This window comes from Jaculus jaculus, chromosome 5, assembly GCF_020740685.1.
Source record: "Jaculus jaculus isolate mJacJac1 chromosome 5, mJacJac1.mat.Y.cur, whole genome shotgun sequence".
Classification (NCBI taxonomy): domain Eukaryota; kingdom Metazoa; phylum Chordata; class Mammalia; order Rodentia; family Dipodidae; genus Jaculus; species Jaculus jaculus.
The window spans coordinates 155,888,917-155,904,230 of NC_059106.1; the positions used below are offsets into that span (position 1 = coordinate 155,888,917).

The 15,314-nt window shown below is 49.7% G+C and overlaps 1 long non-coding RNA gene across 3 annotated transcripts in view; it reads right to left on the minus strand.

Moving 5' to 3' along the window:
- Positions 1-6,162, minus strand: part of LOC123460909 — a 106,229-nt gene extending 100,067 nt beyond the window's left edge. For all 3 annotated transcript variants that reach the window (XR_006637278.1, XR_006637277.1, XR_006637276.1), the window contains exon 1: positions 6,080-6,162. This is a non-coding gene — a long non-coding RNA (uncharacterized LOC123460909). The remainder of the gene's footprint in view (positions 1-6,079) is intronic.
- Between the last annotated feature and the right edge of the window lie 9,152 nt (positions 6,163-15,314).

Genomic DNA, 15,314 nt, shown 5'->3' on the forward strand with positions numbered 1-15,314 from the left:
CCTTATCTGAGACAGAGGAAGAGTTAGTTGTAAGACCCCATGTCCAAGGACAGTCTCAAACCTGGTGTGCGCGTGCGCGAGTGTGTATATGTGTGTGTGTGTGTGTGTGTACTATGTTTGTCTCTATATACACAGACTTATCCTAACTTTAATTTGTAGACAGGTATGTTGAGAAATTCACAATGGAGCTGGAGAGATGGCTTAGCAGTTAAGGAGCTTGCCTGCAAACCCAAAGGACCCACATAACCCAGATGCCTAAAGTGGCACGTGCATCTGGAGTTGGTTTGCAGTGGCTGAAGGCCCTAGAGTACCTATTCTCTATCTGCCTCTCTCTCTCTCAAATAAAATAAGTTTTTAAATTTTTAAAAAAGAAAGATATTCAAATAACTAATAATACAGGGCTGGAGGTATGGATCCAAGGTAGAGCTTAGCATATGTAAGTAAGGCCCTGAGTTTGAACCCAACTTTAAATGCAAATAAATACAACACAGCATTTATAACCATTTGCTTTTTTTTTTTTTTTTTCAAAGTAGGGTTTCATTCTAGCCCAAGCTGACCTACAATTCACTACATAGTCTCAGGCTGGCCTCAAACTCAAGACAATCCTCCTACTTCTGCCTCCAGCAGAACTCCAGATGCATGTGCCACCCTGTGCATCTGGCTTTATGTGGGCACTGGAGAATCGAACTTAGGTACTTAGGCTTGGCAGGCAAGCACCTTAACCACTAAGTCATCTCTCTAGCCCATGTAAATGTTAAAAAAATAAAATAACAAAGACGCATGCATCTCTTTTATTTCTACTTTTTCTTCCAAAGTGGTCCCAGCAGAAAACAAAGCATTTTTCATATTATACTTCAGTTTCCCCAAGGCTCCAAAACTGCTAGGACACTCCCTCCCCCCCCCCCACCTCAAGAACACCCAATTCTCCCTCCATGGAAACAAAGGCTTAGGACAGAACCCAGCCCAAAAGGACCTTGGCCCTTTCTGAAGCGGAGGTGGAGCTCAGCTAAGAGGACCTGCCTCCCACAGTTCTCATGAACCACCGCTCTGTTTAACGTCGTCCAGAGGCCCACACCTGACAGGGCTGGGCTGGGCCTTCCCCCCTCCACCTCTGCTACAGCTGCAGTGAACTGAGACACTCACCCACCCTCTTTTACTGCTGACAGAATGCAATACCATGCCATGGGCAATGCCTCAGCCCAGCTGAGAAAGAAGCCTTTTCAGCTAACTTTGTTAGAGCTGTGAAATCTTCTAGAAAAGGTTCTCCAACCAGTGCTGGAGGAATCCCCTGCTCCCCATACTTACAGTGCAGGCCCTTGTGAATTTCTTAATTAGGTCCCTGGAGACCAGGAAGACAGAAAAAGTCTTACACTTACTGACCAGAGGCATGTGGAAGAAGGTGCCAGAGGTTGAGGAAGGGATGGAAGGGTAACTGTGCCCCATAATATCTTGTGCCCCTTTATACTAGAACCCTGCTGGACTTCTCAAGCAATCTGTTTAGTACTGAGGAAAGCTTTATTTCTCAGTGCCACCTTTCTCTTTCTTTTTTTTTTTCTTTTTGTTGTTGTCATTAATATTTTAATTTATTGCAAGACAGAGGCAGATGAGAGAGTGAATGGGCATGCCAGGGCCTCCAACCACCGCAAATGAACTCCAGATGCGTGCGTGACCTTGTGCATCTGGCTTACGTGGGTCCTGGGGAATCGAACCTGGGTCCTTTCCCTAGCAAGAGTCTTAATGGCTAAGCCATCTCTCCAGCCCTATTTTTCTTTAATAGTCTCAAATAAGTAATCTGGACTACAATGATACTAATTTCTTTTTCCCTTCGATTTCAAAGTTGCGTAAAATATAATAAGTGCAGAAGAATAAACCTTAAGTTTGAAATTGGGAGGAAAAATGAAAAAGTTTACTAAGGTCTCACTCCAGCCCAGGCTGACCTGGAACTCATTCTATAGCTCCAGGCCTCAAACTCACAGCAATCCTCCTACCTCATCCTCCAGAGGGCTGGGACTAAAGGCATGTGCTACCAGCCAGGCCTTTTCTGATGTTTTACTGAAAAAGGGGGGGGAAAGGAAAGGAATGGGATAAAAATAGAAGGAGAAAGAGATACATAACCTCTACCTGATTCTTCAGTTTAGAAAAGAAAGTATAGGGCTAACTCTGCAGTTAAAGGCATTTGCTTACAAAGTACAGGTTCAATTCCCCGGTACCCAGGTAAAGCCAGATGCACTAAGTGGCGTGTGCATCTAGAGTTCATTTGCAGTGGAAAGAAGCCCTGGGATATTCTCTCTCTCCTCAGAAATAAATTTTTAAAAATTACGTATGACTGAACAGCTTTGGGGTTGTTTCAATGTTCTTCAAACCCTTCTCTGTCTATAAAACCAGCTTCTGTTTTTGGACCATCAAGACACTTATTTTCGTTCATGGAATAAGCACTGGCTGATCCTACAATTGAAAATAAAGCCAATTAAGATGATTAAACTAAATTGTTGGGTTTGATCCTTTGAAAACGCATGTACATACACACAAATTTTGATACAGGACCCCAGATGACTGCAGACAATGAAAAGAAGTTGGTTTTTTGTTGTTGTTTTTTTCAACAGCAAAGTGTACAGTGTCCAAGAATGCCAAAGGCCTCTGAACACTGTCAGCTGGAACTAAACTCTTCCTCACTTCTCATCCTCAGCGCTCTGCACTCCTGAAACAGGCAGAGCCCTGAGCCACCCAGCCTACGCTCTCGCCTGCATTCTTCATTTGGGCAATGACAGCCTCACCATGCCCACTTTTAAAAGCATCCTCTCCAAAACCATGCTCCCCCAATCAGTGGGCTCCTTGCAGAAAGGAGTGGGGAAGTGTTGACACGCACACAGCAGGCCGTCAACCAAACAAACTTTCTGGGGGGAGCAATTCCTGGCTAGGTGTGGAGACTCAGCAACAGCAGGAATTTTGGAGTGCAGAAATGGGTCTAATGCGGCATTTTCTTTCAGGCTTAGAGGGGAGGGGAAGAGAACTGACTTCAAGAGAGCCTGGAGAGGAAGTCTTGGTCCGAGCTCTTTGAATGAACCTTAGAGTGTAGTTAAATTGTCAGCTAATGAGATTTCCGAACCACATCTCCCTTTCAAGTTGGGACCCCCAACTGATTTGATCCCCAGAACTGCAGCTGTGGGGTGGGAGAGGCCTTCAACACCCCCAAGAGGATTCCCAGAACGCATGCAGAAGGATTGGAATCATTTCCGGAAGTGGAACTTTTAAGCAGGTTATTGCATTAATTAACTGCTACCGAGCAGTCCTGCCACCAGCCCTGTTCCTCCATGGAGGCTGCAGCAGCCAACCTTCTACTCAGGGTGACTTAAGGAAGGGCTAGAGAATGAAGGGGATGGGAAGGGGGGCAGTCCCCGAGCAACCACTGGGCAGACTGAGTCTCTCACCTAGTATCTGTTTGTTTGTTTTGGCTGGAAAGGGTCCCAGAGGTCTACTGTCAAAGCACCCAGCTCAGTAAATTTTCCCTAACAGGCAGACGGTGTTAAAACAGAAAGCATTTCTTCAGGAACATCTTAAGTCTGTCTACAAATCTGAGTTGTTTTTGTTTTGTTTTGTTTTGTTTTGTTTTGTTTTCTTTTTCTTTAGCTCTTTATCTGATTACTGATTGTTTTGGAGGTTTTTGTTGTTGTTCTTGTTTGGTTTGTGTGTTTTCAATAAAAACTAGCTGCTCGTTTTGCCTCAAGAAAATTGTCCATGTAAAGCCAGGAGAACAGAAAAGCCAAATCAAAACAAAATGATAGCATTTTGAAGATATTCAGAGAAATCAATTCTCTCTTTCATCTTCTCTCCATAGTTGACAACCTTCTCAGTAAATTTATTTCCCTTCTATTCAAGGATAATTACCTAGCAACTTCAGTGTTTACCACTCAAAGTCTCCCCCATTCTAAGCTCTAACAAAAGACCCTAACCTGGAGCCCCCTGATGCACCAAACTCTTTTCTCCTACAAGATGTGTTCCTCCCAGCCTCCATCCGGATAGCTCTGTTCAAACCTCCCTCCTTCCCAGCCCTGATCACTTTGCAAGCTGCCATTGGTTCACCACCAACAGATAGATTCCCACCCACCTGGATGGGTTTTTACTCCTCCAAACCCAAGTCTAGGCTTCCAGCACACAGCCTTGGAAAAAAGGAAAAAAAAAAAAAAAAGAACCTAGTGGAAATTCACACACATTAAAAAGGTGCCGCCAGCGATTAGATAAGAATAATTAAATACAAGGCCAAGTAAAACAAGCCCAGCTTAAATCTGAAAACAGCAGCCCTTCATGGGTCTTAAAATAGAAAGTGAGAATCTACAAAGGAGAAGAGAGGCAGGGCTTCCTGCAACAGATCTCCTCCAGCAACCATCATCACTCCAGAGTTTCCCAAGTGGTCCCTCGTTGAGCCAGGCAGTGGTTTAGACCGTCACTTAATCCTCCCCAGGGGATGCGCATTCCCACTTTACAGACACACAAACTGAGGCTCGGAGAAATAAAGTTGCCCAGCCAGGATCACCCAGGTTCTGAGTGGCACGCAATAGGAAGCCCGACACTCTCCCACCCGGGAGGGGGGTAGATGTTTGTGTGACCTTCGACCCCAGGCTCTTAGCGACTACTCCAGCTTTCAAAGTGTGAGCCAAGTCAGCATGCACCGGACACCCGATGCCCTGACGCGCGCTCCGACTCTCGAGACTCCCAAGATGCCGCACAGCTGCTAGGCGGGGACCTCGTGGGCAGCACAGAAGCAGACACGAATTGCAGTGTCCCCAAGGGCTCGCGCGCGTCCTTCAAAACCTGCCAGCCGCCAGGACAGGAAAAGGGGCAGAGGATGTGACTGGGAAAGGGACGCGCGTGGCCAGGTCAGCTCCCCGACCGCCGCTACCCACGGGGACCCGAGCCGAGACACCAGCGCCTTCGGCTGGGTTGGGTGCAGTGGACCTGAGCGCGCGGGGCGTGGCGGGACTGGCGCGAAGGAGCCCAGCGTACATCTTTTCCTGGAAGCATCAGGCCAGGAGGCCGGGGAAGGGGCGTCACCTGACAGCTCTCCCAACTTCCCCTCTCTCCGAGGGGGACCCGAGGCAGAGGCCGGACCCCAGAGCGCACCTCTCGCCCAATGGCGAGGTCTGTAAACAAAAGCGGGTCCCCACGCGGGTTCGCGCCCCCCCCCCACCATCCCGGTGGCGATCGACGCGCGGCGCGGCGACCTGGGAGCGAAAGAGCCGGAGAGAAGGGGAGGCAGGTCAGGGCTGGGGGATCCGAAGCGGGGAGCCAACGTACAGGGCCCCCTCCCACAAGACCTCCCCCTTTCCCTCCCCCCCGCCGCCCGGACGACTCATTGTCTACCCATCCACAGGATTCCGCTCTGAAGACCCCCCACCCCCCGCATCCCCTCCATCCCTGGTTCGCCCCGGGTCCCCTGTCCTGGGGTGTCCACCCCAGAGGCTCTCGAACCCGTGCGCCCGGCCCGAAGCGCGGCACGGATGGCCAAGGTGAGCGCCCCGGAGGCGTTGGCGACAAGCCAGGCCCCGTCAATGCCCAAGTCGGAGAGAGACCGAGGCGCACGGTGGGGCAGACACGGGCGCACACTCACGCGCGCCCTCCCTGAAGTTGATTAAAAATCGGCCGATAAATACATAGGGGATGCTGCCGCCGCAGGTCAGCGCAGACCTCCCAGCAGCCACGGAGGGGGAAACGCCAACGCCTGGACGCCGTGTCACTTCCACCACCCGGGCGCCGAGGCACCGGGGCTCCGCGGTCTCGCCTCCCTCCCGGACGCTCCTAGGCGCCAGAGATGTCTCCTCTTGCCTTCCTGCCCTGGTCACCCCACCTCCCCAAGTGCATGCACGCGGAAACAATACGAGTCAAGCCCGATCTGGGGGAGCTAGGACCCACCGGGAGCCCCAGTGTACGAGAGATGGGGGAGTCAGGACGTGCCCGTCACGGGCACCGGCTCGGGGCATCCTCTCGGCGATCCTCGGTGGTGGGGGGAAGAGAGGAAGCGATGAGCCAATCGTCCCCCCTTTTTTTTGCGCGCCCCCCCTCTCCTCAAGCCTGCGATACTCACCAGCGACGACGATCGTCCCGGAAATCGGTGACCCCGCCGGGCACAATGCGGGAACCGCTCTGGGCCCCGGAGGCTGCGGGCACCCAAGCGGTTCTGGGCGCTGCAGAGCTGCGCGCCCGACGGCGGCGGCGCTGCTCGGCCCGGGAGCCTCCGGTTCAGGCCCGCTCGCCGTCTGCCAATCAGAGCTGTCAGGGCGCCTCCGCCGCCGGCCTCGGGGGCGGGGCCTCGGGAGCCCGTGGGAAACCGAGCTCCAATTGGGCCTCCTGACAATCGCTCCGCCTCCAGCCAGCCAATCAGCGGGGGTAGAGACAGGAGCGGGGCGTTCAGAGTTGCGCTGGAGAGTGACAACAGGCGCACGCTGCATACCCGCGCTCCATTCCCGCGGCCCCCCCTACACACACACACACACACACACGCACACACACACACACACCACCAGCCCCGGGACCCGAACCTGCGGCTGCACGGATGCTAGCGTGGCGCCCTCGCCCGAGTGCTCCGCGACCACGCTCCCGCGCCGCAGCCCGGGGAAGAGCGAGGAGAGGCCGCGCAGGCACGGCGGGTCGTACCACGGCGAGAGAGCCCCCTAACAAAGCAGCTTTGGGAAGGCCGGGTGGCCTCCGCCTCCTCCTCTCATAGGTCCGCCAAGCTGCCTGTCACCCGCGCATAGGTGCAGGTGGCCAATGGTGTGCGCTGGAGGGGGGGGGGTTGGCGCGCGCGCGGGGCTCGGCCTTGGTGGGATTGGTCGGAGGTAAAAGATTTTCCTGCCACCTAAAGCGCAGAGGAAGGGGTAACTGAACCAGGAAAGCGAAGGAAAAAAAAAAAAAAAATTGTACCTGCGACACGTGGTCTGGTTTGGGAAGCGAGTGGCTGGCTCTACGGGGAAACCGGAACTTTTTTAGGAGAGAGAGAAAATCCTAGAGCAACCCCTCGCCTGTGGATGCCGAGGATGTCAGACACTAAACAGGGTCCAGGTAGGAGGCTCAGGGGCCTGGGCCAAATCCTGAAGCCTCCGGGACACGCTAGGCGCCTTTCCAGCAAGTGAACTTAGAATCACGGTGTGGAACTTGGGCCTTACGTTGACCCGGGCACCATATGTGACTCCATGGTTCCCGCATGCCTCCTAGCTTCTAAAATCTGGACCTCAGTTGCAGGTTACCCTTCTTGTGATGAGTCAGAAATAGCCTCTGGCGAAACGGCTCCCCCAGTGCAGGCCTTCCCCTCTGCATGAGAGGTTTCCAGTTCATTACATGCTGCAAGGCTGGGTGGGCCATCACACCCTACGGACTCGTTTGCCCCAGGGGTTTCAAAGGTCCGAGGCCCATGAAGTGATCTTGTTTGAAGAGGTTGGGAGAACCGGAGAGTTCAGTTCAGTGTGGTATGGCCATAGGGGAATTATATTGTTAAAAATCAGGAATGGCAGGCTGGATCGATGGCTTAGCGTTAAGGTGCTTTCCTGCAAAGCCTGAACACCCAGGTTCGATTCCCCTTGTGCACAAGGTGGCACATGGATCTGGAGTTCGCTTGCAGTGGCTAGAGGCCCTGGGGTGCCCATTGTCTCTGTCTGCTTCCTTCTCTCTCAAGTAAATAAATAAATAAACAGTTGTTTTAAAAATCTGAAACCATAAAAGGGTTTGTCTAGGCTAACCCTCAACAGGAACATTCAAAAATCATCCTTGGAACCGGGCGTGGTGGCGCACGCACTGGGCAGGCAGAGATAGGAGGATCTCCATGAGTTTGAGGCCACCCTGAGAATCCAGACTGAATTCCAAGTCAGCCTATGGTGAAACCCTACCTTGAAGGGGAAAAAAAATCATCCTTGGTACATTCCTGTAATCCCAGCACTTCAGAGGCTGAAGCAGGAGGATGGCGAGTTTGAGGCCAGCCTGAGCTATGTAAAGAGATTCAAAAAAGGAGGGACTGGAGAGACTGACCACTCAACAGTTAAAAGCACTTGCTTGTAGAGCCTGTTGGCCCAGGTTTGATTCCCCAGCACCCACATCAAGCCAGATGTAAAGTGGTGCATACATGACGCACATGCGCTCATGCACACATATAAATACTATAAAAAGAAAGAAACCCTTGATTACTTCCCTTCCGTCCTTTTCCACCTGTTTTCATTCACTCCTCCCATCCTCTCTCCCCTGGACTTCATCAGAGTCCTCCGAGGGCCCTGTCCCAAGCCTTTACAGAATGATCCTTCAACAAGAAACAAGAAAATCACATCTTGCCCTCTTCTCTTTTCTTTGCCCAAAACCTATCCATCCTCTCCGCACTTGACTAATTGCTACCCGTTCTTCAGAGCCCAGCTTGGCTGGCATTTAGTGAGCTTCTATACAATATGTACTCTGTACACTACTTCTGTGCCTACCTCGTGGCCTACCTTACAGGCCAGGTAACCTACCCCACCAGCAAAGCACCCGGCAACTTCACTGCTGTAGCCCAAGGCCTAACACAGTACTTGGCACATTTTGGGTGCTCAAAACAATTAATGAGTTGTAATTAAGAAAAAATTGAAGTGCTTCTAAAACTTGAGTTGTAGAAGATATTGAGGGTGCAATAGTGGCATGTCTGCTCTAGAGGAAACCAGCTGCTCTCTAAGTGGACTAGAGGCCCGGTCTATGGGAGGGAATACATGCCTGCTGCTGAAAACCTAATCAAAAGCCTATGACAGGGGAGGTCATGAGCCTTAGTGGTATAAAGCCTGCTCTTGTCTGGCTAAATGCATATATTATGCTCACCAAACTGGGATGACCCAAAAGGCAATATAGTGCTGAGAAAAAGTGACGGAGGAGTGTCCAGCACTGAAACATCTCTATCACACCCTCTAAAGCTCAGGGTCCATTGCGGAAGAGCTGGCGGAAAGAATGTAAGAGCCAAAGGGTACCACTCCTTATAATGAAACTGTCCAGACAGAAATTGGCCTTGACACCCACGACCTCACAGTGCCTAGCAGTACCTTCACAAGACCCTCATAATGGGAGAAAAAGACAATGACATCGAAATAAAAGACTAACAAGGAGAGGTGTGGAGAGCCCCTCGGGCCAAGCCCTAAAGATGGCGCCTGACGGAAAGTTCTATGCTTGGGACAAACAAGTCCATATTTGGAGGAACTCGCCCTCACCGCTGCTCATTGGCTTCTGATGCTTGTTTACTGGAGAGGTTGCGTTGCCTGGGGTGATTGGGCGGAGTGAGAGCGCTTATAAGGAAGCCCCGCGCGAGGCTCGGGGGAGATGAAGCTTGAAGTTGCCTGAATAAACTGCTGTAAGAAGAACTGGTGGTTGTGTCTTCCTTGCTGGTCCAGGCGGACGACAGAGAGGGAGGGGATATGATAGAGAGTGGAGTTGTAAAGAGGCAAATGGGGAAGGGGAGGGAATTATCATGGTTGGTCTTTAAGTATAGAAGTTGTCAATAATAAAATTATACATTAAAAAAATAATGTTTCTCAAGCTCTTCCACTGGAGACATGAGCACTGGGGGCCCAGAGAGCCCTTTGGTGCTTGGTAAGATATGAGAGGCTTATCTGGATATGACTTACATCGAACCCACCACCTGTGCAAATTCCATCCACATCCTCAGAGTCAGCCAAAGATGAAAAATAGCCGGGAAAAAAAAAAGAGAGTGTTTTTACTGAGCATTCAGACTTTTCTCATCATTGTTGCCCAAACACTACGCTGTTGCTACTGTGTAAACAAGGTTTATGCCGTATCAAGCATCATAAGGAATCTAGAGATGGTTTGAAGGATAAGGAAGATGTGCATAGTTTAATGCACTCCGTAAAAGAGACTTGAGGGCTGGGGAGATGGCATGGATGGCATTTACTTCCCAAGCCTGCTGCTCAAATCCCTAGTGCCCACATAAAGCCACATAAATGCACAAAGTATTGCATCCGTCTGTAGTTCATTTGCAGTGACAGGGCCTTGGTACACCCATCCCCCGCCGCCTCTCTCAAATAAAATAAAATAAAGACACTTGAGCATCTGATGATTTGGGTATCCAGAAAGTCCAAGTTCCAACCTCCAACAAAAACCAAGAGGTCCCCACAGTGGACTCTTCCTTGGGCCCCTTGAGGGCCGCTGCCCTGGAGCCTGCTGGGCCAGGAGGATACATTGTTGCCAGATGAACTTCCTTCCACTCGGTGCCTTGCTACTAAGAAATGGGAGCCATACTGGCCTTACAGAATTCTAGAGTTGGGCAAATGGCTGAATTCAAGCCTATCTCCTACAAGCTCTGTAATCGTAACCCTTTTTTCTTTTTTCAAATATATTTTTTGTTCATTTTTTATTTATTTATTTGAGAGTGACAGACACAGGGAGAAAGACAGATAGAGGGAGAGAGAGAAGATGGGCGCGCCAGGGCTTCCAACCTCTGCAAACGAACTCCAGACACGTGCGCCCCCTTGTGCATCTGGCTAACGTGGGACCTGGGGAACCGAGCCTCGAACCGGGGTCCTTAGGCTTCATAGGCAAGCGCTTAACCGCTAAGCCATCTCTCCAGCCCATCTTAACCCTTCTTAAACCTCACTGTCTAAACCAGGATCATCACAACTAACCCACAAGTATGCTGAAGGCATTAAGAAGGTACAGGTAAGCCGGGCATGATGGTGCACGACTTTAATCCCAGCATTTGGAAGGCAGAGGTAGGAGGATTTCCACGTGTTCAAGGCCACCTTGAGACTACATAATGAATTCCAAGCCAGCCTGGGCTAGAGTGAAACCCTACGTTGAAAAACTAAAAATAAATAAAGTCACAGGTAGCCCAGAGTACAAACTCATAAAAAGTCATTGGATTTAGCTACAATAAAAATTTACTTATAGGTTCATCATCTTTGAATGAGGCTGGGGGTCGGAGGGGGGAAAAGCCAGGCGTGGTGTCATACGCCTTTAATCCCAGCACTTGGGAAGATTGCCATGAGTTCAAGGCCACCCTGAGATTACATAGTGAATTGCAGGTCAGCCTGGGCTAGAGTGAGACCCTACTCTGAAAAACAAAAAAAATAATAATAATAATAAAAAGAGTAAAAGGGGCTGGGGAGATGGCTTGATGGTTAAAGGCACTTTCTTCCAAAGCCTACTGGCCTGGGTTCAATTCCCCAGCCACCCATCTAAAGCCAGGATGAGCTCATGTGTGAAGCAGGAAGACACTGGTGTGACCATGCACACACATGCATGTGCAAATAAGTATGTCTGAAAGAGAGAGAACCTTTCAGTCAGTGGTTGAAACACCTAAATGAACCAATGTGCAAACTCCTCGCCCACGACCCCAACGGGAAGGTGGGCACAAGGAAATTCTCCATAGAGGCGCCTTCCCTCCGCCTCACTGCGTCACATTCATGTCACACGTCACGCCTTTGCCTGTCAGGCCGGCCCATGGCTGACTGCGGTCACCGCTGGGCTGGAAAGAATGGAAACGATGCCGCCTTCGGGTCTGTTTATTGACCTCAAAAAAAAAAAAAAAAAAAAAACTTAAAAAGCTACTGTGGGCTTCTGCGTTGTGTCTCGTGTCAGCCCCGAGCAGTGTGTCGCTGTTTCACACTGTGTGTGGGGAGAGAACAGGGCATTTTGATTAAAACACAGACAAATGCCATCTGGCAGAATATTCGGCCATCTTGTCTCCTGAGGGCACAGTTGACATCTAAAGAGATCATGGAATTGACAGGAACAGAAAAAATAGAGTAGTCAAAGCAGAATTAAGGGTTGGTCTGGGGTGGGAGAAAAAGCAGACATCGCATTGCTAGTGCGTGACCCCCAACCTTAAGTACGAGTCAGCATTTCCTTGCCCACCACTTACTGGAATGCTCGCTACATATGGCTGCAGCTAAGTCACAGTAACTGCTTTCCTTTAATATGGGAACCCCCCCCCCAACAAGAAGATGAATCCCACAGGGCAGCCAGCCTCACCTCTGTTCTGAGCTGGAATATAGGACAAGCAAGGTCGGCCCCAAGGCCATGAATATTCCAGAAGAGGAGAAACCTCCCCATCCTGCGATGGTCCATTTAATATATCAACTTGACTAGGTCTCAGGGTGGTCAGACATTTGTCACACATTATTGCGGATGTGTCTGTGTGGTTTTTGACAGCAGATGGCTCTCCTAATAAGGGTGGGCCTTATCCAACCAGCACAAGGCCTACACTGAGGAAGAACGCTTCTTCTCCGAGTCCTCGGGCCTTCAGAGGCTAGGATGGCACCGTTCGCTCTCCCGGGCGCCCAGCCTGACAACTTCAGGTCTTGGTTCTCAGCTTCCACAGTCACACAAGCTACTTCCTCAGAATAGTTCCCGTTGGTTCCTTCTCTAGAGAACCTTGACACATCCCAGTACTTCTCAGCTCGTCACTCACACCTCCTCCGTGAACTATGGTATCAGAGATACCACCTCCAAGACACCGCGAGCCTGAATCCACATCTCCGCAAGGCCTTCGCTGATCCATCTGCTTATGAAAGGTGATAAACACATCTCCTCTGAAAATGTAAACCCACGGAGGGCCCTCCGTTCACTAGGGCTGGGGAAGAAGGGCTAAAAGAGGGAAATGTGACCAATAGGTGATTTGTTCACACAGTAAACTCCACAATTAATAAAAATAAAAATTATTATTATTTTTTAATTATTTACTTATTTGAAAGAGAGGGAGAAAGAGGCAGATAGAGAGACAGAATGGGCTTGCCAGGGCCTCCAGCCACTGCAAATGAACCACAGATCCATGCGCCACCTTGTGCATCTGGCTTACATGGGTCCTGGGGAATCAAACCTGGGTCCTTTGGCTTTGCAGGCAAGTGCCTTAACCACTAAGCCATCTCTCCAGCCCCCCCCAAAATATTTAAAAAATAAACACAGCTGATGCCCCCTTAAAATATTACAGGCCATTGTCAAAGCTCTTGGCTTCCCAAAAGGAATAGGTAGCAAGACCCTTTTGCTCAAGACTACATACTTGGGCTGCAAGGTCACTGAGAAACCTTGCTGAAACTGAGCTGAAAACCTCCTCCATGTAGACCAGCTGACAGAAAGCTGGAAAAAAGCTATGCTGCATGAAGCTCCACAGGAGAGAGAAGTCACTAGTGGAGATAAACAAGAGTGGCCACTGCAAGCATTAAATTTGGCCAGCCAGGCCAGATGAGCCATTGGGTGCAATAGTGGCATGTCTGCTATGGGGGGAACCAAATGCTCTCTAATTGGACTAGAGGTCTGCTCCATAGGAGGGAATACATGCCTGATACTGCAAACCTATAACAATGGAAGTCATGAGCCTTAGGGAGGATAACATCTGCTGGTGGCGTTCTAAACATACATACTACGTTCACCAAACTGCCCGGTATGCTCTTCTCATAATGTTCGTACCCATATAAGAATGCTACTCTCACTTTTGGTTAAAGAAGCTTCTCTTTTCAGGTGGCAGTGACCTTGAGATGACTTATAAGGCACTATGATGCTGAGAAGTGACAGAGGAGTGTCCAGCACTGAAACATCTCTATCACACATTCCAAGGCTCAGGCTACATTGCAGAAGAGGTGGCAGAAAGAATGTAAGAGCCAAAGGAAGGGTAGGACTCCTTACAATGTGCTCCTCCACACACAAAATGGCCTGGATATCCATGACCTCACAGTGCCTGACACTACCTACACAAGACCATCATAATAGGAGGAAAAGATCATGACATCAAAATAAAGAGAGACTGATTTGAGAAGGGGAGGGGATATGATGGAGAGTAGAGTTTCAAAGGGGAAAGTGGGGGGAGGGAGGAAATTACCATGGGATATTGTTTATGATTATAGAAGTTGTCAATAAAAATAAAATAAAATTTAGGGCTAAAGAGATGGCTTAGCAGTTAAGCACTTGCCTGTGAAGCCTAAGTAAGGACTCTGGTTCGAGGCTAGATTTCCCAGGACCCACATAAGCCAGATGCACAAGGGGGCGCACACATCTGGAGTTCGTTTGCAGCGGCTGGAGGCCCTGGCATGCCCATTCTCTCTATCTATCTGCTTCTTTCTCTCTCTCTGTCTGTTGCTCTCAAATCAATAAATAAAAAATAAACAACAAAAAAAGAATTGTGCTTTAAAAAATAAAATAAAATTTTTAAAAAATGAACGTGCAGGCTGGAGAGAGGGCTTAGTGGTTAAAGATGCCTGCCTACAAAGCCTAAGGACTCATGTTTTACTCTCCAGGACCCACGTAAGCCAGACACATGGTGACACAAGTGCTCAATGTCACAAGAGCACAAGTGGCTCACACATCTGGAGTCCAATTGCAGTGGCTGGAGGCCCTGGTGCACGAGTTCTCTCCCCCGCACCTCTCCTCCCTCCCTCCCTCCCTCCCTCCCTCTCTCTCTCTCTCTCTCTCTCCCTATCTCACTGTCTCCTAATCCCTCTGTCTCTCTCCCTCTCATAGAATAATAATAATAAAAAAAAAAAGACCAGTCTGTTGGGCTTGCCGCAAAAAAAAAAAAAAAAAATGGTAAATACAACTGGGGAGATTGCTCAGCAGTTAAGGTGCTTGCCTGCAAAGTCTAGTGACCTGGGTTTGATTCCCCAGTACCCCACATAAAGCCAGATGCACAAGGTGACTATGCATCTAGAGTGCCCTGGTGTGCCCATTCTCCCTCTCCTTGCAAATAAATAAATACAAAAAACAAAAAAATTAACACTAGGGCCAGGGGAAGTGGTGCATGTGCTGGTAAGGGCAGCTCTTGGGAGGGAGAAGCAGGAGGATCAGGAGTTCAGACTCACCCTCATCTATACAAGGTGTTTGAAATCAGCTTAGGCTAGCTACATGAGGCCCAGTGTCAAAAACAACAAGAAAGCCGGGCATGGTGGCGCACACCACTAATCCCCGCCCTTGAGAGGCAGAGGGAGGAGCATTGCAGTGAGTTTGAGGCCAGCCTGAGACTACATAGTGAATTCTAGGTCACCTTGGATTAGAGCAGACCCTAGCTCAAAAAACAAAAAATCAAACAAGAGGGTTGAAGAAATGGCTTAGCAGTTAAGGGACTTGCCTGCGAAGTCTAAGGACCCATGTTCCATCTCCAGATTCCACCTAAACTAGCCACACAAAAGTGAGGCAAGTTCAAGGTCGTACATGCCCACTAAGGCAGCGCAAGCATCTGGCGTTTGATTTCAGTGGCTGAGGCCCTGGCTCTCCAATTCCCTCTCACGCATGCTTGTGCACTCCCTAAAAATAAAAACAAAAAATTCTCTGAGCTGGAAAGATGGATCCGCAGTCCAATGCCTTTGCTTGCAAAGCCT